The 25,522-nt window shown below is 37.9% G+C and overlaps 1 protein-coding gene and 1 long non-coding RNA gene across 5 annotated transcripts in view; one reads left to right on the forward strand and one right to left on the reverse strand.

The window, feature by feature from the left end:
- The window catches only part of ADGRV1 (adhesion G protein-coupled receptor V1), a 518,581-nt gene that overhangs the window by 132,096 nt on the left and 360,963 nt on the right, over window positions 1–25,522 (reverse strand). The gene's annotated exons all lie outside the window — the stretch shown is intronic.
- Window positions 1–25,522, forward strand: part of LOC102152204 — a 99,305-nt gene that overhangs the window by 52,506 nt on the left and 21,277 nt on the right. Inside the window, exon 10 of one of the 4 annotated variants that reach the window (XR_005356727.1) lies at window positions 11,690–11,798. The exons of 2 other annotated variants lie outside the window; for them this stretch is intronic. This is a non-coding gene — a long non-coding RNA (uncharacterized LOC102152204). Of the gene's footprint in view, window positions 1–2,240; window positions 2,662–11,689; window positions 11,799–25,522 lie in introns of those variants that run through there. One more of the 4 variants, XR_005356723.1, reaches the window with a different exon arrangement.

Below are 25,522 nucleotides of genomic sequence, written 5' to 3' on the forward strand. Positions count from 1 at the left end.
GTGGTCAAATGATCTCTGACTGCTTTATTTTTTTAAAGGGCATTGTTTCGTGCCCTGCTCTGATAAAACACACTACATTTCATTTGCCAGTGTCACACCTATTCTGCTGCAAAGCATTTGCAAACATTTAATCTTGCTTGCAAGGCATGGAAGTTTCCTAAAGGTTAACAGAGCTGTAGTCTGTGGCTTAACGCATTGGCCTTGAAGCAGGCGCCCATCCCAGCAAGGCTGCCTGCTGGCTGTGTGACTCATACACGTTTTATGTAGGTACTTTGTAGCTTTTCTCATTTCTAAAATGGGATTGATAATAGTAGTGTGTACTTCATAGCAGCACTCTGTAGTAAGCAGGTAATAATAATTAATATTACATGGCATTTTAGTTATCATCTCATCAATATAACATGACCAATTCTTCAACTTTGTCACCTCTACCTTGTTGAAGATTAAGTGATTTTTTTTTTTTGAAGATTTTATTTATTCATTTGAGAGAGAGAAGCAGGCTCACTGCTGAGCATGGAGCTCAATGTGGGGCTTGATCCTGGGACCCCGAGATCATTACCGGAGCTGAAGGCAGACGCTTAACCAACTGAGCCACGCAGGTGCCCCTTGAGGTGCTTTTCTGTGTTGAAGCTTGCCTGCCAAGCTTTTTTATGTCATATGCTTTATTTTTTAACAGTATATCCAGAGTAGGAACCAATCTCAGTGGAACACCACCACTAAAACGGCTTTGTTTCAAGGCCCTGTCCAGGCTATCAGTGGAGTTAACTGGAACACGTGCAATGCCCCACCATGGAAATGAGAATTTGGGGTTTACGTGGTTGCTGACTGGTGCGGGTCCTGGTTTGCAGGCTGCCATTCTGAACATGTAGCTAAAAGGTGGGCCAAAGAGTGCACTACTGGCTCTCTTCTGCCCAAGCAGTCCGTTGAGACATCAGCTAAAACAAACCATCTTATTTGAGAGCCTACCTTTCCTTGATGTCTCTCCCAACAGAAAAAAGATTGTATGTATTCAAAAGTAATCATCTCCACTGTTGCAACTATATGTCCACAAACTATATGTCATACACTAAATCAGTTACACTACATTTTTCATTCAAACTCAATCTCAAATTCTTTCAAAGGTATTTATGCATCCCTTTTGATAACTGGTATTAAAATGCTTCATTATCGACTTAGGTAAGACATGGCCTTGGACCCTCCCTCATGCCCCTAGGCAACTTTGTTTTTGCAGTATGCTGGCTCCTGATTTTGTCCTAATTGTGTGATTTTTAAGCAAGTTAGTTAAGGTCTGTATGGGGGAGGAGGTGAGGAACTGTGCACAGAAAAGGAGCAAATGGACAAAGAAGACAGCAAGGGAATGCTAGAGAGAAGAGAGGGAGACTGAAGTAGAAGAGAAGGGATACTGTAATTGAATGAGTAGCAGGTCTTCTACTCTGATGGATCAGGAATGGTCTCAGGCTTGCCAGGGTTGGTTAGAGAAGCTTGCTATAGGCTATCAACTTTCCTAGTCTCATAAGAGCTCAAAATCTGCAGTTTATAATTCAGAAGCAGCAATGGAAACTTTAAAGCCATTTATCTTGGCACAATTCCCAGGGAAGTCGATGTGGAGACCCACTGGCTATGCACACCATCCTGTGCAATTTGATGCTTTTCATTTGGTAGAATTTTGTTGCCAAGGCTACTGCATCAAGTTTCTGAAATTTTAGTGGATGTAAATTGTCTCATCTGTCACTTAGCCTGGCAAGAAATTGAAAGGACATGCTTTCTACTGAAAAGAAAGTCTCAACCTCTTTAGCCTCTTATGCACAGAAATGCTCATGTTTGTGTCTTTGAGAAAAAAACGGACTTTTTTTTTAAAAGCCAACGAGATAAAGTTTTAGTGGAACCTAGTTCTTCTCATTATAAAATATGCACACATTCAGAGGCATTTTCTAAGGATTAGGAATTTTATTTTTTACCTTTTAGTCATTTTGCATAGCTGTTCAGTTTTTTAAAAATTTGTGTGTAACTGAGCACTGCTTTTTGTTAAATCTCAAGAGAGAAACAAATCGGTGTTGATTTATAAAGGAAGTAAGCAAAATAATGTTCTCAAACTCTAAATATTGGCATGGTAAGGAGGGGAGTTAATAGAGCATTAGCCTAGGCCTTATTAATCTCACTAAAATAATTTAGGGAGTACAGAGATCACTTCCCTTTCTAAAACAGGATATTATTAATGTGAACTTCCTTTCTTCAACTAGACTGAAAATGCTCAAAGCTTCAGTTTCACTGCCACTCTTCTGTCTCAAAAATCATCACACACTACAGAAGGCTAATAGTACAATGGAAGAAATGGCTAAGATCACCAAGAGACTAAACAGCTAAGAGAAAGTGATGGTACAGGCTTAAGTGTCTAGAGAAGAGGAATTCTCTGGCTGAATATTTGAATCAGCTGGGGAGTTTTTAGAACCTACTTGTGTCTGGGTCTTTGGTCCTACGTGCAGAAACTGGTTTTATGCATCAGTACAGCAGCTGTCTACCCTCATCCCTGGGTGATATGGCCCAAGACCCCCAGTGGGTGCCTGAAACCATGAACAGCACCAAACCCTATGTATACTCTGTTGCTGCACATACATAACTAGGACAAAGTTTAATTTACAAATTTGGCATGTGAAAGATTATAACAATAACTAAAATAGAACAATTAAAATAATATACTGTGATTAAAGTTATGTGAATGTGATCTCTCTCTTCCTTAAAATCTCTTATTGTACTCTATGCACCCTTCTTGTGATGATGTGAAATGGCTATGTGATGACATGGAGTGAGGTCATTGATGGAGGCATTGTGATCTAGGGTTAGGCTACTACTGATCTGATGATATGTCAGAAGGATGATCCTGTGCATCTGGACTAATGTGGACCATGGCAGACAGAAACCATGGGAAGAGAAACCGTGGGGGTTGGGAGGAGGGCAATCGCACTAGTTTTAAAAAGCTTTCCATTCGTGTATGTGTTTGTCTGAGGAGCCAGCAGGGTGCAGTTACCCTCTGAAGGATTATGACTCAATGCCTCTAGTTCAGAATCCTTCCCAGGTGGGAGGACACACTAGCATGGTGAAGCCCTTGGTTGGCCTCATATAGTGGGATCCCCACCTGCCCTGCTGTTGGAAAAAGGGTCTGGTGTAGAGAGCCCCTCATCCCAGGAAACAGGCACAGCTGGAAAGGGGGCTGCCCCCTTGTCCACGATACAAAGCACATTCATGGAGAACCTGGTGCTAAAGCATTTGATGACCTGCTTCTGGGTGCAGAGTTTGTACCTAAAAGAGTAGCTCCCTCACTGCAATCTATTGAAAGTTAGTGCTACAAAAACAAAGCCTCATGTGAGACTGAGAGCCACTGGCCAATAATATCAAGGTATAAATTTTAATTTGCAGAGTTCCATTATGGGAAATTACTAGCTTATATATATTATTACATTTAGGTTCCAAAAATAAACAAAGTAATATATTTAAGGCATTCTTGAAACATTCTTGGTTTTTTAAAAAATTCCCATCTCCATCAGTATAAAACACTTGTATTTTTAAAAAAGGAAATGAGGCTCTAATAGTCTTGCTCAAGGCTGCAGGGGAATCACTGCTAGGACTCCGGGTCCCCGGCCTACCAAGTCACCTTTGGAGCTTGGGGGTGGCTCAGGATCCTTTTGGGATTATGAGATAGAAACTATGGTAGGAATATGATTTGTAATTCTAAATCCGATACCAGAAGGCATTTCTAAGTATCTTTCAACTTACTATTCTGGCAACTAAATCTGAACCAGTCCAGAAAAATAAACCCTAACTCAGAAAAATAAGGAGAGGAGACATTTAAACACTGGCTTATTAACTGTAAAACTGTAACACGTAAGTTTGTTTATAAATAAGGGTTTCTGTTTAAGCATCAATCCAATTCCTCTCTAAAATCAGTAGGCCTTAAGTTTATCTGCAGGATCTTCAATATGGAAAAAGAAATAATTTCAATTTTAACTCACACAAAATGGAAGTAAGACCTGAGATAATAGGGGATTTAAAAAATTATAGAAATATCCATAGGATCTCAAATTTCCTTTCAGAAGTCCTAGGATTCCACACCTAAATTTAGTAATTTTTAGTTCTTTTGTCTCCTTTAAATGTCATACCTTAAAATAGCAATGCAGAAAGCTGCATGCTAAAACTATAGCTTGTAAACCTGTTGGAACAAGTTCAGTCCTCACATTAAGGGAGACTAAATTACTATATTCATCTACCCCCCAAATTCTCCCACAAGTAATCAAGCTTATCTGTGACCCCATTCTAGTTATTCATAAGTGGGGTGGGACTCCATAAACCCACACAGTGGAAACACTTGAAGGATTTATGGCCTATAAATGGATGTTAGCCATTTCATGAAAACACAGGCCAAACCAACATCTTAGCTCTCTGTATTTCAGTGTGATTACAAGGGTTAGTTACACAAATAAGAACCCAAATGTATCCAGGACTAAAAAAAACTGTTGGAGTCTTTCCTTTCCCTAAATGTTAAAGTACAGGGCTACTTTCTACTGAGCCTTCCCTGAATCAAATCTTTCAAAGAATTTTTTTCCTTGTCCTATTTTCATGGAGAGAGAGAGAGAGAGAGAGAGAGAGTGAGAAAGAGAGAAAAGTTTTTATGAGCCATAGAAATTTTTTGTAGCTCAACTATTCTACTCTCCCAGGTGGTAATTATAATAGTTCTTCTCATCTGGGTTCCTTGGACATTCTACAAGCAGATGAAAGTACCTAAGTGTAGTTTTAGTAGAAATATTTTGCTTAACTTGGCTATAAGATCTACTCATAAAGATCTGTTGCCACAGAGCCTGGACTGTATGACACATATGGCAGATGGCCTCTGCCTTGGTTGAATCAGGCAGATAAGGCTGGAAGAATGATGATTATGCCATTTTAACTAGTGCAAAATGGAATTGTTCTAAGGATTGTGATTACTGAATGAATCATTCCTTTCTCTTTTGGCCAATTTCAAAATATTTTGAATTGCATGCTATATCGAATGTTTGCATGATTTTAAATCCTTGTCATTATATCCATACCTTCCATTGCCATCTTTGCTGACTGAGGAATACATTAATCACGGTGCTGACCTGACTCACTCTCATGAGGAGGCAGTCATTTGAAAAATAAACCTCACTGGCTTTTCCCTGGATATATGGTATCCTTGCCCACCTGAAGCATCTAGATCTGAATTCCCAGGGTCTGAGCTGCTCCAGGTGCAGATAATAGCATGCCTTCTACCAAACACTATCCTTTATTTTATTTTATTTATTTATTTTATTTATTATTTTTATTTTATTTATTTATTTTATTTTATTTTATTTTATTTTATTTTATTTATTTATTTATTTTATTTATTTATTTTAAATACAGGGCCATTACCAGGCAGTGACAGGGGCCCATGTGAAGTCTTGGCTATAGTATCTCAACATTTCTTTATTCCATTGTTATATCTGTTTATCTCTTTTTTAAAAAAGATTTTATTTATTTATTCATGAAAGACACACAAAGAGAGAGAGGCAGAAAGAGACCCAGGCAGAGGGGGAGAAGCAGGCTCCATGCAGGGAGCCTGACGTGGGACTCAATCCGGGGATTCCAGGATCACGCCCTGGGCTGAAGGCAGGCGCTAAACTGCTGAGCCACCCAGGGATTCCCCTATCTTTCTTTTAAATGAAAATTCAGAACTGCCTTGGTCTTTTCCAAAAAGCCAGGACAAGAGTGACCATGAATCTGTGCCACACAGCTGCAATGATCTGGGTGTGCAACCGCACCATGTTTACTTGCAGCCATCTTTTCAGGAGAGCCAGTGTTATTTATGCTTTCCTCTGTTTTGCACTTTCTTGGTAAAGATTCATATGAAAGCTGATGAAATAGGACTATTTCATACAGGAAAAGTGGAAGATAAGCAATCTCTGACCTGGTTCTCTTGTGAGCTTAATTAGGTCTCTGATTCTTTCATGGGCACAGAAATCTTAGCTTTAATTTCTCCACCTAATATAAATAAAGCTGAATTCATAAAACCATCTGATCTGCTTCTAGCCACTCAAATTGGATTTTATGTACTTTGTAAATACAACATTGTGAGGAAATTGAGAGCAAAATAATATCACCAAGAGAAAGATAGTAGGCTTCAGTCAGAATTCAAGTCGTATCTTATGTATTGATGAATGAAACTGACAAACTCATGCCATTTTGCATTACAGTCTTTCAAAACTATCAGCTGTGACAGCTGTAACTGACATTCTTAAAACAAGACAAAAATTACATTAGATATTTTCCTTTTGCAATTCAAAGTCCCAGCAATAATTAATGGACTTAAAATAATTGTCCTTAGGGATCCAAACCATTGATTTGTCTCTTTCTGTAGGGAAATATTTGCCTAAATTTACATTACAACTTTGAAAATATATAAAAAGGATTTAAGTGATAAAAGCAAATTCTCATTTACATGCTAGTAAACTGAAGATAAAGTAGCTTGAAAAAATTCAAAGTGTTATGTATTCCAAATTAAGTGACATTTAATGAAAAGATTTCTTTTATTTGAATTGTGATACAGGTAATATAAGGACTAACTTTTCCCCATAGTCAGTAGCTCTTAAATAATATCTCAGAGATTTAGATGTCAAGGCAATAGCATTCAGTAGATTTAAGAGTCCTTTAAAATGTCTCCTACTGGTTCATTCCTCTTTTCTGGTGTCTTCTCAGTGTCTCAGTTTCTGTCAAGCCCCTATGCCTTCCAACTGAAGTGCCTGTACATTCCTCAGCCCTGCAGCCTTCCTGAGTGACATGCACAGTGGCAATGGGTCTTTCACACATGCCTATCTGTCTCACTGTCTGCAAATGCCAGAATGGGTTCCAGGCGATGGCATGATGGAAAGAACACAGACTCAGTCCAGAGTCAAAGCCCTGACTCTGTCATTTTCTAATTATGTAACTTGGCACAAGTCACTAAAGGTCTTTAAGCTCTAGTCTTTACCTGAAAACTTAGGATACTGATAGCTCATCTATTTGAAAATCAAGTGGTATAATGTACATGGAAGTAGTTACCAAAATGGAAAGTCATCTACAAATGGAAGCTATCTGGCAAATTCTTTTCTCTGTGGCCAGCTGATTAGATCATGGAGGCCAGTAAATATGTCAGTACTAAGAAAGTTGCATAGTTTAGAGGGCTGAGAATGGAACTGGACACATGTTGGATTCCTAGTCCCACTCCTTGGGATCAAGGCCAGCTTACAAAAGCACACACCCATGGCAGCCTGACAAGAATGATTACTGGAACCTGCCCAGAAATAACATAAACCGGCTAACGTTACACAGATAGTAGCATCATATGCAATCTAGGGGGAAGAAATCAGCCATCCTGCCATAACTATAAGCCATAAAATAATTATAAGTTAGAAACATTAGTGTATTTTCTCTCAATTTTTCTTAAACGTCACCTATTATGATCACCTTAGACAGGCTCAGTTATTTGAAGAGAATTTTAAAATTCCACTTGCTCAAATGACAACTATACAAGAAGTACCAAAAACTGGGGTGGGGGGGAAGTCTGTGGTGGTGGGAGAAGGACAGAAAGTAGGAAATGCTTAGACAAATAAATGAAAAAATTCTGACAAAGAAGAATTAGATTTCTTTCCATACATATGTAAATAGTTATACAAATTCAGAGAGTTAAAATGCAAAGAACTAAAAACATTTACCTTTTAAAGGTGATGTGCTTGGATGACAGTTCTTTACCAACAAATATTTTATCTGGGTGACATCTATTGCTGAGTTTTATAATTAAAAAAATAAAGCAGTTTCCTCTTTTTTTTTTTTTTAATAAAGCAGTTTCCTAATCATCAGATTCCTGTGCAAAAAAGTGGGGACCTAATGGCATCACTTTTAATCTCCCTCCAGGGAAGGAGAAGTAACCTAATTAAATTAATGGCACACCAATGCTCAAGCCACCACCTCTATTTCCATTAGCCACGGGTACAAAAGAGCAATCTTAAAGTTGGTTTCATTTTGCGCCAAAGTGTGACATATTTATCAAAGAGTTTGAGGCAAGAAGAGATAATGAAAAGTGTTCTAGCCAAGAACGGTCATCTATACCAGATCAAAGTAGACAGCAATCATAAGGGTGGATGTCAAAAAGATCTCTGCCACTTCCCTCACATTTCCTAACTCTAGGATTGCATTCATGTAGATTTTTACATACTACTTATTTATTATGATGAACCTATGTTGATAAACACAAATGCTAGTTGCCTGTCCAGCCTTTATTCCTTCTTCTTCTGATAACAGCACTTTAGAATTTTTTTTGAGATGCATGTGATCTGGCCACAGCTGACGTCACTCTTCACTGCTCTAAGGATGGGCCGACAACCTGGGCAATTCATGCTATCTGCTCTTTCACCCATAGGGATAAGTTCAGGGCTGTCCCACTGACTCCATGAAGCTAATGAGACTTACACTTAGGACTTTTTGTGGAACTCTTGTAAAGAGAAAATTGCTTTCATCTGGGTTGCTAGGCTGAAAGGATGATAGCCTGAAGCCATGAGCCATCATGTTGCCACCCTGCAGGAAGCACCTTCCAGTGGCACGATGACTAAAAGATAATTGTGACATGGGCTCCATCCCTAGATGGTGAAAGTCAGCGTGCTGTGACATCTTGAACCCTGGGATCCAGCAATGCCCGAAGCTATCATTCACAGACAATTACATCACACAATCCTTAAGGCTTATGCCATGCCAGTTTGCGTTGGGTTTCTGTCATTTGTATCAGCATGAATTCGGAGTAATATAATTTCGCTTCATAAAATGTGGGGATTTTTACTAAATTGGTATCAATGTGTTTTAGGACACACTTTTTTTAAAGGAATCTCAACATGACTATTTCATAAAAGATTTAAAACTCACTTATTTCTATGAATGTACAGTGCATCTTTTCTTCTAGCTGCTTTAAAGCAAATATAAGAGTGTCTGCTACTTTTTAGAAGGGCAATTCACACCTACAAACCCAAAGCAAATACTATTTGAGGTCAAGATATTGAGTAACATAAATCTCAACTTTTCTTTCAACACCTCTATTGAAGAGGCTCTGCCAAAACCTTCACCCTACTAGGCTGCTATGTAAATCTCCCATATCCAGTTTACTGATGACACCTCCCATGGAATCTCTGTCCAGGTCCTGGGACAGCAGAGAGAACTGTTCGAGAAACTCCACTGGCTACCCCAGCTGTCTAAAGCTTCAATTAACAAGTATTTAAGGACAGGAAGAGCTGGCAGGGTATGAAATTGCATCCCAGGAAGCCCACCTGGGACTTCCTGCAGGACATCAGGCTCTCAAAACAGACAAGGTCAGAAGGCAAAGGAGACAGTCCTGCAGAAAAGGTTTTCCTTTCCCTTTCAGGACCAGGTTCTTTATTAGGTCTCTGTGCGTTCCTTTCTTTTTCTAAGTAGATATGGAGGCCCTCAGATGTGTTTGGTAAAAACTGGGTAGGGCTGACTATGAATACTTGAATAAAATAAACTTGTTTTACACTGTCATTCAGTGTATGACATATATTTCATACTTCTGTACATGTAATCCTTATAGTGTGATTTCTATTAACAATTTAGTTATATTGACTGACAGGAAGAGGTTCTTTTCCTTCTAAGTTCATGGCTTTCGCACTTCCATTTGTGCTAGAGTCCTCTGAAGACTTGTTCGGGGTGTTGACCTTCATGGCGCACCCCAGACCTGAGGGAATCAGAATATCCATAGGCAGAGCCTTGGAATCAGAATTTTCAGGTGAAGCAAATCATCTGAGAACCGCACACTGAGAAACATCCTGGGAGTTAATTCACATCCAAGGGCACACATCCAACCTAATGGCCAGCAATTCACATCGCTGCGGCCATGTCCACAAATTGATGCTTTTCTCATAGAATCTTATTTATCAAGAGCCACAGAGTTAAAAAGGGTATGTAATATTGCTGTGACTGGTTATAATGTCTGCAGTCACCCCCTGTATCCCTGCCACAGGAGGATAAAGTGTTCTTGACTCACTGCTGAAGCGGCAGCACAATATAAACAGCTTCAGCTTTCCTACAGGTGACAAAAGCAAGAGGCAGCTCACAGACCCCCATGGATCCACTGATAATATTTTAATTTAAAAAGTTAACATATTTTTGGTGCTTATTTTCTACTCTGATTTTTACCACAGAATTACAAGAAGTACCTGATTTATTACACTCTCTTTACACTAGAACACATTCTGCCAATTGTGGTCTAAATTTAGCTCACATGGTTTGGTAGCTGGTCAACACTGCAGGAGAAAACAACATCTCTTATGAAAAACATATGTACAGTCAAAATGAAAGTTTGGCAGCAGCATGTAGAAAAAGGTTCCTCATGAGTCATATATATCCATTTTGAAAGCCACGCTTATCATAAGTCATGCTTGAAAAACATTAATTCTTATGGATTGCTGGGTGGCCCTGAATGTAAAGGGACAATAGTTCCATAAATGGTTCTCCCCCTGGAACTCCTCAAATTTTATTGTAGACACCATGAAGTTTTACAATAACACAACAGTCTTAGGGGTATCTGGCTTGCTCAGTTGGTAAAACATGTGACTCTTGATCCCAGGGTCATGAGTTCAACCCCCCACATAGGCTTTACTTAAAAAAAACAATAACATTTCTTCTTTAAAAAATAAAAAAGATGAAACATATGATAATCTTGATTAATATTAAAGTCCTCTTCTCTGTTCTTCCCTCTTTATCCCTCCCTTTGCAACCCTGTACCTTGTCTCTTTACTATCACTAGGAATAATGTCACAGACTATTTTTATTACCATACTTCCAATAACTCCTACAGTGGTTTGGCACATAAAAGGTGTTTAATACTTACTTACTGAATGAATAAAGACATGAGTAAATGAACCAAATAGCTTTCTCTGCTTTGGTCACATTATCTTCCATTCCAGTGAGCTTCACTGAGTCTATGTAAACTGGAGTGGATGAGAGTAATCTCTTATTCTCACCATTGGCTACAAGATATCTAAAGTTCATCAACCTGGCTCTTTGGCATACTTGTGGGATTGATGTCTGCTTCCTCAACTGATAATCCTGGAGATGGAGAACATTTTTTTATAAAATATTGGCCAGCATGTCCCCTCCTTCCAAAGTCTGAGATTTTCTCTTCTTGAATCAGTAATAAGCTTAGAGAGGGGTGCCTGGGTGGCTCGGATAAGCATCTGACTCTCAATTTTGGCTCAGGTCATGATCTCAGGGTCCTGGGATGGAGCCCTGCATCAGGCTCTCTGCCTCTCCCTCTCTCTCTGCCTTCCCCCTTACTCGTGCTCTCTCACTCTGCTCTCTCTCTCAAATAAGATCTTAAATAATAATAATAATAATAATAATAATAATATAATGATAATAGGCTTAAAGAAATTCAGATAGAAAAAGAGGCCAAGAAAGAGGCATGGGTCACAAGTCTGGATCCATGTATGGGTATTTGTCTCTTCATTTGTGTGTACATGGGTGTGTGAAGTGTGCAGGAGTGGTTACTAGACAGAAACAAAGTGTGTAGGTGGTGATCTGGTAAATTATTTTTTCTTTGTTTTAAGATTTAGTTTTTAAGTAATCTCTGTACCCAACGTGGGACTCAAATTTACAGCCCCAAGATCAAGAATTGCATGCTCTACCGACTGAACCAGCCAGGCACTCCCAGGATCTGGTGATTTCTGAAGAATTTCCTACCACTCGATGCCTAGAACCAAATAGAGGAATCTCTGTTGAATGAATAAACGATCTTCTGTTGTTGTAAAGGCAAAATATGGGTTGAATCAGTCAATTAATGTGGATTAGAAATTTAAAAAGAGATGTATATTAGAGGCATCTCAATTTTAAACATTTATGAATATACGTTATCACTGATTCTATCTCAGGCAGGAAACAATTGCTTCCTGTTTTCCATTATTCCTTCAGCATCAGCTCACTCCATGACACATAGTAAGTGAGTAAAGTAATAGGGAGAAAGAAACCTACATAAATGATATAAGCAATTCTGTTTCTGCCATAAGAGTGTTTAAATAAATAGAAAGCTATTCATAGGAGAGAAAGCCTGCCTATAATGAAAATGAAGCAAGGCTTCTAGAAGGTCATGGAATTAAACCCCAAGGTGTACATAAGATTTTAACAGAGTTAGGAAAGGAAGACTGAAGGCGATTTATTAAAACAAATGGCATAAGCATATGGGTAGAGAAAGGACAGAATAAGTTGTTGCAAGGGGAATAATAACAAGCATTCCAACTAGACTGAAACAAATGAAATGTCTCACAGTTACAGACCAAGCTGAAAAGGTGTCCAGGGACAGTGAAAGTGAGGTTAAGGGAAATCAAAATTTATTTAGGAATAACTAGGAAACTGGTCACCAGGAGAATTGCAACAGCGGCAGGCAGACTAACCTGGCCCCAATTAGACAAACCTGGGGAGCCAGCAAGGTACTGAACTTGTTTTTATTTCAATATTTCAGGTCATAGATTTAAGTGCTGGTAGTGGGAATGGAAAGAAAAGGTCAAATGTGAGATGTACCATAAAGAAAGAACCAAAAAGAAGGGGATATTTTTATTAGATGTGAAGAGTGGAGGGTAGGAAACAGAGTCAAGCTAAGTTTTGAAACCTGGGAAAACTCTCAGAATCGAAGGGATTATGGCTCATTTTCCAGGGAGGAAAGTGTTTTCATTTGAATGGATAGATCAGTTCACTGCTACTACTATCAAGAGAATGAGACTCAAAGCTAATAAAGTAGCCTAACAAGTGGGACACCATGTCTGTAAGCAAGCACCACTTTTTTATTCCTTGCTTTACCAAATCTTGATAGAAAGAGACTTGTGAAAGGAAAACATAGCCGTGTCATAAGAGATAATTGATAAAAGTGCGTATAAGTGAGAAATTTAACATTTGTCATATTCTAGTTAGATGGGAAATGTTGGATACGTACACAATACACTAATATACTAATACATGTAAAGAGTCCACAAAAGTAAATATTGTGAACATGACAGCATTTTATTTTTATTTTTAAAGATTTTATTTATTTATTTGAGTGAGAGAGAGAGAGCGTGTCAGTACTTGCAGGGCAGAGGGGCAGAGGGGCAGAGGGAGAGGGAGAAGCAGGCTCCCCCACTGAGCAGGGAGCCCAATGTGGGGGTTGATTCCAGGATCCTGAGATCATGACTCAAGCAGAGCTGAAGGCAGACACTCAACCAGCTGAGCCACTCAGTGTCCCCATAACAGTGTTTTAAATGAATGAGGAAAAATGTGGAGTGAACTCTCCTAGGATCTGGGCAGCTGTGTTTTTTTTTTTTTGCCACTCATTCAGGTGCTCATGACTGACCATGGAAACCATGGGAGAAAGGGAAGGGGTCACAGAAACTATGAAGAGAGGCCAAATCTAAGAAGCCAGAAAAGAACGGGAAATGATATGTTGTTGATTACAAAAATGTTCAAGTTCAGTTTTTCTTCCTTTGAAAACGAAGTGGTAATAAAATGTAGTGAAGACTTCAACAGACATATAACAAGGAGTTAGATATTTGCCAAGTTTTCCCACCCATAAAGCTTTCAGATACAACTGTTTTTGGCCTTAAGCATTTTTATTATGAAAATAGTGAAGCAAGTTTGTGATAAACACATTTAGAAGAGTCCAAAGGAAAGTAAAGGGCTTCTGATACCCCCTCCCCATCCCATTTCCTAGAGAAAACCACTGTTAGTGGTTTGATGTATATCGTTATGGATTTGTTCTAGGTATATTAGCATTAGTAATATAAATAGAATTTAATAAAATATGTTGCTATCTCTTTCTAAGAAATCATTCATTATCAAATACTTAGTAATTTGCATACTATGCTGAAAATTCAAAGTTAATGTCTGGATTTTATTTTCAGAGAATTTATAGTCTAGTGGGAAACAAAGTATGTCAACTATTACAGTACAGAACTTAGTACTATTAAGAATCTGACTTTGTCTAATATTTATTAAATATTTCAAAAATTTCAGAAAATATTAAAAAATTATGATTAATATACTTTAGTTGAATAAAAGATGATTTCTAGGATACAAATATAGGCTGACACAAGATTTTTAGGTTTCTAACGTAAGTAGCATAAGAGCTGGCTAGGAATTTTCAGACGTCAAAGTCTCTTTATATAATGGAGTGACCATCACTTAAAGTGTCCATTTTTCAGTGATTTTAATATCTGAAAATATCTTTGACTAAAACTTTTCATTTTGTTTTTGACCCCTCAAAAGTCTATCTGAACAGGGGAACCTGGCTGGATCAGTCAGTAGAACATGTGACTCTTGATCTTGGGGTCCTGAGTTCAAGCCCCATTTTGGGTGTAGAGCTCACTAAAACAAAACACAACACAACTATCTGAATAAATGTGAACACTGATTTTTCTATTTTCAAATAGTCAATTTTGTGACTCAGAGGAAAATGAAACTTGATTTACAATCCATAACTAGGTTTGGACAGGGCAAACAAGAGTCAATGAAAAATGCATCAAAGACCATCTGATCTCTGAGAACACGGCTGGTGTTTTAACACAACCTTTGTATTCACTCAAGCATTTCCCCTTATTTTAGAAGATGGACAGATGTGTGCTCATATTTAGGTGGTTCTTTTGATCTGCCTAGGAACTGTGTATGAAATTACTGCTTCTCAGAAATGCTAAAAGTGAGATCATTTTTCAATATACATGCCCATTCATTTTGTTCCTCTACTAACATCTATTTCTTAACCCAGCTAGTTTTCAGTAACTCACATTTAAAGACTATTTTGTTTGTGACCCACCACAGACACATTTTTATCAATGAGATGTCAAGATGATGACAATATTACTAGGGTGACCTTGACCTAGTCAAATCCCTTCATTTCTGAATGCCTTAATGGAACTCAGGAAAATGAAGCAACTTGCAGTGTTCTAGAAACACATGGAATATATATTTATATATTATATAAGCACATGGACTATATATTTATATATTCATATTCATATAACTGCCCTTAATTTATTGAAACATATTTAAGTGTATGTTCTTAATTTTCTGATGCTTTTATTCTCTCTCTGAGTCCAAATCCCTACCAGACTGTGAAAGAGTGTTCTGAAATCCACCCAGTTTAGTGCCACAGGCACTATAGCACAACTTAATACACACAGTACATAACTTTATTTCTTTATTCATGAGAGACACAGAGAGAGAGAAAGAGAGAGAGGCAGAGACACAGGCAGAGGGAGAAGCAGGCCCCATGCAGGGAGCCTGATGCGAGACTCAATCCTGGGACTCCAGGATCATGCCGACTCAAAGGCAGATGCTCAACCGCTAAGCCACCAGGCATCCCCATAACTTAATTTCATGACATGACTGACTTGCCTCTCTTTTGCCATTATAAAATGGAAAAAGAAAACCTACATGAGATTCTTTGATTAAAATCATATTTAAAAGCTACAGCTTTCGATTTGCCTGGGTGGCTCAGTCAGTTAAGCGTCTGTCTTTGGCTTGGGTCATGTTCTCGGGGTCCTGGGATTGAATGTCTCATCGGGCTCCCTGCTCAGTGGGGAGCCTGCCTCGCCCTCTCTCTCTGCCTCTGCCCCCTACTTGTGTTCTTTCTTTTCTCTCTCTGAGATAGATAAATAAATAAAATCTTAAAAAAAAACAACAACAACAGAAAAACCCAAAAGCTACAGTTTAACAAATGAAAATCTCTATTTCCCAATTTTGGGCTCTAGCTGTTATAGACAGATATTTAATGTATGACTAAACAAATATCAGAGGGCTAAACTTTTGGAATAAAAAATAAAATTCATTCTGAAATCTACCAGGAATATCTTATTTCATGTCAAGGGAAGTCAGCAGTAAGTCATTCTTGGGACATGCCCAAACTGAGTGATTCACTCTGTCTCATGTTAGTTCTCTCCAACGGGGCAGTAGGTACAATATGAGGACCTGTGGCCTGATGGCAATGATGGGCGAGCAAGAGCTTTATCAGAGGAAGTACTGACAGCTGTGGATACCGCATTCACTTTCTTTATCATCTCCTTGATGAAAGGTGATTTTGCAGAGATTCTGAGAGCAGAACGTATTCTGCTTCCTTTCACCTCATATCTATATAGGGGAAAAAGTCACACTTGGAGGGAACTTAGGAAAAATAGCCAACAGTCTTTGTGTTACCCTGTGATTTGCCCCTATGGGCAGCACATTTTGAAGATTCTTATGAACTGAAGTCACACACAGATGTAATAAGATTATCTGAAGATAACATCGGTATCGACTTGAGGGAAGAATCTGTGTTCCCACCCTACTACCAATACAATTTTTTTTTTTTTGCTTGAATCTTTTGAAAATGATTGTTAGGATTTGTTCACATTTACTTCTATGGAGCTACAAACTGTGCTGTGCCTGGGTCTCCCTTGTCTGAGCTCATGAGAATTGACTGTTAAATTTTTAAGAATTTTGTGAACCAGTTGTTAAAAAATATTAAAAATGAAATTATATACACTTATAATTAAGTTAATTATATTAAAAGCGAAGTTAAAGCTAACTACTTTCTTATTACTTTATTACATTTTATTATTACCCATCCATCTATTGTACTATGTGGTGGAAATTTCATATAATGGTGTGTTAGTATGCATCTCCTTCCACCTCTGTGTTTGGTGATATCCCACTGGTAGCTTGAAACTAGCTATGGAAACTAATGAGTGCTACAAATCAGTTGTCCCATTCCCGTAAACCAGTTGTTAAACATTTACCAACATAAGACTGGCAGGGTAGGTTCCAGGATTACAAAGAAGAATAAGACTTTGCCTTCATAGGAATTATGACCTAATGGGAAGTAGGTAAATTTCTAACTGTAAGACATCTTATCATTGATAATAGAGGTTAAAGGTATTACAGGAAAAGAAAGATAAAATTAATTTTGTTTGAGGTGTTCTGAGAAGGTCTCATAAAATAAACAACCTTTGAGTAGACCTTAAAAATTGAGTAAAAATTCATTTAGCAAAAAAGATTGGAAATTGTCTTCCAAAAAAGAAGAGTAAAGTATGAAATGCCTCGGCATGTTCTAGAAATGGCTAACAATTAAATATGTCTAGAATAGTGTTCCTTAGCCTTTTCCATTTAGAACTATTAACAACAAAGAATGAACAGGTAATTCTGGTGATTGTAGGTTGTAGCTTGAAAAGGCCCACTGCTTAGAGGAATTTCTTTCATTTTTATCTATTCCACTTTAAAATTCGTTGAGATTTTCCATTATCCCTCTCACATATTTTCACTTGGATAGAGTTCTGTCCTCTTTGCCTTCTTTTTTTCATCTTAACCTTTCCACTAGAAGGGGAAAGGTCTCTAAGCACATCAAACTATTTAAAGGTATGAGGGGAAATCAGTATTATCAAGGAAAACATTAGTATCCCTCACACACACTCTGCTCTGAGGATGGAAGGATCCACTAATGAGCTTTTAGGATAGAGAGGAATGAGCAGGAGCAGGATGGAGCAGGACCAAGGGGACAGAAAAGGAAACAGAGATTAAGGGAGGAAACTTCTTGGAATGACTCTAACCACTGAAAGCCACACTACAGACATATGTTTTCTAATATTCCCTAGGATCCCAATATATTTAATGATCAGGTATCAATAGAATATGCTTGGTCCTTCTTAATTGAACTAGAGGAGGATGTACCATGAAGCTAATCAAGCTTAAGTTTCAGGGCTACTCATCTGCACAGGCCCTTTCAAGGCCCAGGGAGTGGCCTTAGCAGTACATTCTCCTGGTCACGGGTTTCTGGAAAATTTACAAAACCAAAATATTTTAATTGCAATTAGTTAAGACCACTGTCTTTTCAATCCCAACTTCCATCTCAACACTGCCTTTTGCATTAGGTGGTATTGGAATGACTGCTAATTTGGGATGTGGCAAAGAGGGAGAACAGAGGGGGTCACATTTTGCTCCAGTGTTTGGGATAGAATATATTCCAAGAGTTACATCCATTTATCACAAAATTATTGTTGGCCATCACCCATTGTATCATCACTTCCCTTGGTATCAGTGAAAAGGACATGCAGGGTCAGAGATCATATAGAAATGTTAAAATACCCAGCTGAGTCTAGCGACAGAAGGACAAATAAAGTTTAGAATGCATACACTCAGATGCTGGTCTGTGGAAAATGTTTCCAATTATTACTAGATCCCTGCTTTCCTTCTGTCAGAAATATAAGCAATGTATAAAATTATAAATGCTCCATATCTTTGTTTATTTTTTACAGAGTTTGTATTTTTAGAGAAGTTTTAGGTACAAGGCAAAATTGTGGGGGAAGTATAGAGATTTCTTGTAGACACCCTGACTCCACATATGCATAGCCTCCTGCATATTCAACATCTCCCCATCAGAAAGATAACATTTGTTACAATTGATGAACTTACACAGACACATTATAATCATCCAAAGTACATAGTTTACACTACAGTTCACTCTTGGTGTTGTGCATTCTGTACATACATCTGATATACCTACATACACATCTGATTTTACTATCCTAAAAATCCTCTGTGCTCCACTTGTTCATTCCTCTCTCCCCCTAATTCCTGGAAACCAGTTGTATTTTACTCTTTTTCTAGTTTGCATAGAATCTAGATCTGCCCCTCTAAGACCCTGTTCATGCATTCCCATTCAAATTCCATAGAGCATAATATTATGGGCCTCGTACAAAAATAATATTTTAACATATTTATCAGCTAAACTACCTTTATTTAAATAAAATAAACTTCAGGAAGATAAGCCATGTCTATTCTGAGGCTTTATGACTCTGGGGTACTCTTGTAAGTACCTTATGCATGAGCTGCTATAAAGGGCTAAAAGAACACAGATTGGGGCCAATGCATTAAGGGCATTGCCTGCTGTGTGTAGACGTTTGGATTTTTTTTTTCCAGAGAATTGTTGAAGGGTTTTAAGCAGATCTTGTTTCAGAATGAACTTCAGTGATGGGATAGGGAAAGGATTAAAATGGGGAGTGAATAGTATAACTGAGTTGGAGGCTATTCCAATAGACTTGCTTCAAGATCACAAGAACTTCAATTAGGCCTAGGAAATAGAAAATAACAGGAGAGAACAGGTTTTAAGTGTTATCAAAAGGAATAATAGCCCTGTGACTAACAGCATGTGGAAAGTAGAAATGCTAAAGATGACTCCAAAATTAATAGCTTGAGCACCTAGGTGAGGATAAGGTTAGAGAATGCAGCATAAGCAGATTTTTCACAACATAAATAATAATGGAAAACAAATTATAATTGTTGGCTTAAACTTTTTTTGATACATTTTTTGGATACATTTTTAAAATACATTTTAAAATACTGTTAAATTTCTTTTTGGGTAAGTATCTTGGGACATCTTTTTCCCTTAGGAGAAGTCAATTTTTGGGTTATCCGTTATATCTAGGTGATATTAGAGCAACAACTAGAATCTGACAGCAAATTGGTCACCAAAGTTATTTATTAAATATTTATTGAGCATTTACTTTAAAACATAGATAAGCTTTAAAGTTTAAAATAAATTCTAAAAAATTATACAAAGTATGCTCTTTTAGTGTAAAATTGAATGTAGTGTATTTTAAAAGCAATTAAAAATATGTATCAATATATCAGATTTATAAAAAGAGAATCAAATTATAAAATACTGAGGGGAAAGGAACTTTAGAGGTCATTTAATTAACTTCTAATCAATGTTTGATTCTCCCAGTTGACTCTTCTGGTCTCTGTTTTTGTTATGTCAGTTCTTCACACATTTGAAGAAAGTGGAGTTCTGTTCAGTGTTTTTATTTATTTATTTATTTATTTATTTATTTATTTATTTATTTATTTATTTATTTATAAGATTTTATTTATTTACTCATGAGAGACACACAGAGAGAAAGGCAGAGACACAGGCAGAGGGAGAAGCAGGCTCCATGCAGGGAGCCTGATGTGGGACTCGATCCTGGGTCTCCAGGATCAGACCCTGGGCTGAAGGAGGCACCAAAGCCACCCAGGCTGCCCTGTTCAGTGTTTTAGAGACAAGGCCCTGCAGATAGGTTCCATGAACCTAACCTAACCTAACCTACGGATAGGTTCCATGAACCATCTATGTGATGTTCTGTGATACCCTCCTAACCATCATGGTCATTCTCCTCCTGACATGCCATTGCTTCCCAGCAATTTCTCTCTACCTTTAGAATTCAAAATGAATAGTAAATCAATCAATGTTCTTTAGGTATACTTATTTCAGCAAGCATAAAACAACTCTACTATACCCAGTCTGTAGTTCACCATTGTGTCATCAAGAAAGCTGGAAAATATGCCATAGATTACAATGTCTATAGCATTCTCCTGATTATATTGGTATACCCCTTATAAAGGAAATTGGTCCAATATTACATATTTTCTTTAATTTTTATTTTCTTAAAGATTTTACCTATTTATTTGAGAGAAAGAGAGAGAGAGAGTGAGCACAAGCCTGGGAGAGGGGCAGAAAGAAAGGGAGAAGCAGACTCCCATTGAGCAGGAAGCCCGACGCGGGGCTTCATTTCAGATTTCAAGATCACAACCTTAGCTGAAGGCAGATACCCAATCAACTGAGCACCTACATGCTATCTTTTAATTTATCACCATTTTCCTTTTTTATAAATGTTCTTAAGAATCAATTTTTTAAAAAGATTTTATTTATTCATGAGAGACACACAGAGAGAGAGGCAGAGACATAGGCAGAGGGAGAAGCAGGCTCCATGCAGGGAGCCCGATGAGGTACTCGATCCCCGGACCCTAGGATCATGCCCTGGGCCGAAGGCAAACGCTCAACCTCTGAGCCACCCAGATATCCCCTTGAGAATCAATTTAATATTATTGGAGGTTTTTTTAAGGACCAGGAAGATTGAGAATCCAATTTATGAAACTGAGGACAATTATCTGCTTATTTTCCATTTGTTTTCTATTACCAAACTGTCTTATATTCCACATTCCTCAATGTTAGTTTATCAGGTTCTCTCATATTTGAATATTATTCATGCAGGAAGACAAAGGTGACCTGATTAAGAACATCTAGATACTCCCATAATCAGCTCACTTCTTTGAGAGTTCAAGTCTTTTACTGGTTGCTCCCTTCTTCCCCTTCTAGAGATTCTTTCTACTTGATGGAGAAAATGAAAGGAAAATCGAATGTAATCATCTTTTCTTTTCCTAATATTAAAAGCCACCCTATAGAAGTTTTCTCCACTGTTGAGTGTATTTTTAATTTGAATAACAACTTTCAATGACCCCTCCTTTCCTCTAGTTGTCATTTTATCATTTTTTAGCAAGTTTCACTTCATTTAGGTTTCCCTTTTCCTACACTAGTCATTCTTTTTCTGTGTGTTCATACTTTCTTGCATTATGCCTGCCCTCATTCATCTGAGCTGCCCCAGAATGATAGTTCACACACCCATATTGATTCTGATGAGTTTCCCCCTCTTTAAAATTATTTTCAACCATTCCAACTGAAGTTCATTCTTTTTCTTTGTTTTTTTTTTTTTTTTAATATTTATTTACTTGAGAGAGAGCATGAGCAGAGAGATGGGCAGAGGGAGATGGAGAAGCAGGCTCCTGCTGAGCGAGGAGCCCAATGTGGGGCTTGATCCCAGGACCCTGAGATCATGATCTGAGCTAAAGGAAGATGCTTAACAGATTGAGCCACTCAGACACCCCTGAAGTTCTTTCTTAAAACTTTCACTCCTCTACTACTTTCAGAGTCTCTGGTCACAAAATATCATTCAATTTTTATCTTGTTTCAAAATTGATCTTCCTAAATTTTAGTGTGCACACATATCTAATTATGTTCAGGATTTCCCTCTCTGTTTATCAAGAGCTCCATTTGGTGAGGGTTATTTTCTGTTGGATCTTATCATTTCTATTTCTAGAATAAAACAGAATTATGTCAAGCTGTTTGCCTTACTGCTTCCTCTACCTCCTGAATAACTGTCAGATATTTAAATAAAATATATCAGTTACTGTTTCAAGCAGAATAGGATTTCCAGTATGCGTGTGTGTGGAAGCAGCACTGGGTCTACAGATGAGTCACACACACTGGGTTTAACTCCGGCTGTGCTACCTGTAATCGTTCTGGATTTGCACCTCTTTGCGCCTGAATTTCCCATGGAAAAAAATAAGTTACCTAATGGTTCACATGGTATTCATTCAGCTACAAAGGGCTGGAATCTCTATCAACTGGGAGGCTGGGCAGCTCACAGGAATTTCTTGGTGAGACAGCCAGAGTTCCTCTCCTTCTGTCAGCCCTGCACCCCTCCAATTGGTACTAATGATCTTTTTTTTTTTTTTAAAGATTTTATTTATTTATTTACTTGAGAAAGAGAGCACAGGCAAGGGGAGTGGAAGGCAGAGGGAGGGGGAGAAGCAGACTCTGCTGAGCAGAGAGCTCAAAGTGGGGCTTGATCACAGACTCTGAGGTTGTGACCTGAGACAAAGGTAGACACCTAACAGACTGAGCCACCCAGGCACCTCGGTACTAATGATCTTTATCCATTATTTCCAAGCCTACAATTCACCAAATCCAAAGAAGCAGCAGGAGCAAGAGGGACTGTTAGGCCACGGCACTCAGAGAGGTATGGCTCTTGGGAAAGATATATTACAGAGGCAAAGAGACAGATAAAATCTGGCAGCAATGTCTTTCAGGGCTTACATTCTTTCATGTATTCCATTGTTTTAAAGCGTCAGACAACGAGGCTATGAGGGTAGATGAAAACAGCATTTCCGTCCTAAAAACCTATAGCAGAAGCATGCTATTAATTACGGTTAACTCTGCCGTGTATATAGACCTTTATATGTATGTTACTATGTAAATGAAGTTTAAATTAAGCTTGATATTTACAGAGATTCCAGGGGGGTCTGGGTGGCTCAGGGCATGATTCCAGGGTCCTGGGATGACTGACAGGGCAGACAAATCTGAGAGCTGTGCCAGGACACATGAGAAAAAGTCAAGACTTGAAAAATGATTTTTTAAAAAGTGTGATTATTATAATCATAGAAGAGATAAGGTATAGTGATAAGTACTCAAAATACTTTGGTATCTCTGATTCTAGAACAATGGGAAAATAGTAAAGAAAATGTCTCAGACTAAAAAATTCAATTGAGCAGAATACAACATATCTGTGGACTTAAGGCACCACCAAGTACTAGACAAATTTAAAGAAAAAATAGCTAAACTGTATGTTCCAAACAAACTTTTACATTACATAAAGAAAATTTTAAGATCTATAAGCATTCAAGAAGGTGAAGAATAAATTTACCTAAATGGAAAAACAATTTCAAGCTACTCTCTGAATACAAAATGCCAGATAATAATAATATATTTCCTGAACTCTGATATGAAAAATAATATCAAGCACAAATAATTATTTAGGAGCATCGAATAAAATAAACACTGCTTGCAACAGAATTAGCACAATGGAGGAAATGTTTGATAGACAAAAACATAGACAAAAACACAAAGGGGAAAAAATTGAGAACATAATGCACATGTGAAAGACAGAAAGATCCAATAAGTTAATTGGTGTTCAGGAAATAAAGAACTGCCCCAAATGGAAAGGAATAAAGAGGTTTTTTTTTTTTTTTTTTTTAAGATTTTATTCATTTATTCATGAGTGACACACACACAGAGAGGCAGAGACATAGGCAGAGGGAGAAGCAGGCTCCATGCAGGGAGCCCAATGTGGGACTCGAAACTGGGACTCCGGGATCACACCCTGGGTTGAAGGCAGTGTTAAACCACGGAGCCACCCAGGCTGCCGTAAAGAGGTTTTTAAAGATGTAAATTGAAGAAACATTTTCTGAAACTAAGGCAACAAAAAATCTTCATACTGAAAGAACACAGACTTTTCTAAGTATACAAATATATAAGAAAAGATGGATAGATTCTACTACAATTAAAAGATGGAAATCACAATTTGACATATTTAACCAAATACTACAAAGGAAGATATCTTTAATAGAAACAAAGTTCTCATAAATCAATAGTAAAAACAGAAAAACAATGAATATGGACTATTTATTTATTTTTAAAGATTTTATTTGAGAGAGAGAGAGAGAGTGCTTGCACAGCGGGGGGGGGAGGGGCAGATGGAGAGAGAGAAGACGACTCCCCACTGAGCAAGAAGCCCACCACAGAGCTGGATCCCAGGACCCTGGGATCATGACCTGAGCCAAAGGCAGATGCTTAACTGACTGAGCCACCCAGGTGCCCCAGGATTCTGCAATTTCTAAGATAGGCACAAACGGCCAATAAATATACAAAAAGTATATTCAAACTCTCTGGTCTCATGAAAGTAGTAGCAATAAAAACAATATTTCATTGCATATGTTGGTTATATGCAACTTGACTGGGCCATGGAATGCTCAGATAGTCAATCATTATTCTGGATGTGTCTGCACAGGTGTTTTTGGATGAGACTAACACATCAATAGATAACCTGAGTAAAGCAGATGGTTCTCCTTAATGTGGGTGGCCTCATCCAATCAGCTGAAGGCCTGAATAGAACAAAAAAACCGGACACTCCCCTGAATTAAAGGGAATTTTTTCTGCCTGATGGCTTTAGAAGTGGATACTGGCTTTTTTCCTGCCTCAGACACCAACTGAAACACTGGCTGTTCCTGGGTATCAAGCCTGCTGGACTTTGGATCTATTCTCCTAGGTCTCTAGCTTGCTGACTTTCCTTGTAGACTGTGGTAATCGCTGGCCTCCATAATCTCATAAACCAATTTCTTATAATAAATTTATACTCTCTAACTACCATCTATCTCTCATTTATCTATATCCTATTGGTTTTATTTCTCTGAAGAACCCTAATATATCACATTTACCTGTCAAAATCATAAAGCTCACAATCAAGACTAGCACTGGTGTTGGGAGACTGGTACTCTCAAGAAATATCAGTAAGACTGTATTTTCAACCTTTCTGGATGATAGTTTTGTAATTTCAGTATCTCTAAAAACTTCTTATCTTCAGCGATTTCATTCTAGGGAGTCTTGTGATGTGGAAATGTGACATAGCACATTTGCTGCAGATTTTTAAATATTAAAAATGGTGATAAGAACTTAAATGTCCGATGTTTTTTTTTTCACCCTTCTAAAGTATACAATTTAATGATTTTTAGTATATTCACAGTTAATGAAACTATCACCATCATCTAATTCCAGAATATTTTCAGCACCCAGAAAGAACCTCGAACTCCTTGGTAGTCATTGCCCAGAATTATCCCACAGATCCTGTACCTGTGACCTCTAATCCTTGTACCTTTAATCCATTTCTGTTTCTATTCTGGATAGAATAATAGGAGTTGCCTATTCTGGACATTAAATGACAAATGTTATGATATTCTATCATAAGAAAGATACTGTGATGCCAGTAAAAAAATGTGGAGGTGCACTTAA

Source organism: Canis lupus, chromosome 3, assembly GCF_011100685.1.
Source record: "Canis lupus familiaris isolate Mischka breed German Shepherd chromosome 3, alternate assembly UU_Cfam_GSD_1.0, whole genome shotgun sequence".
NCBI lineage: Eukaryota > Metazoa > Chordata > Mammalia > Carnivora > Canidae > Canis > Canis lupus.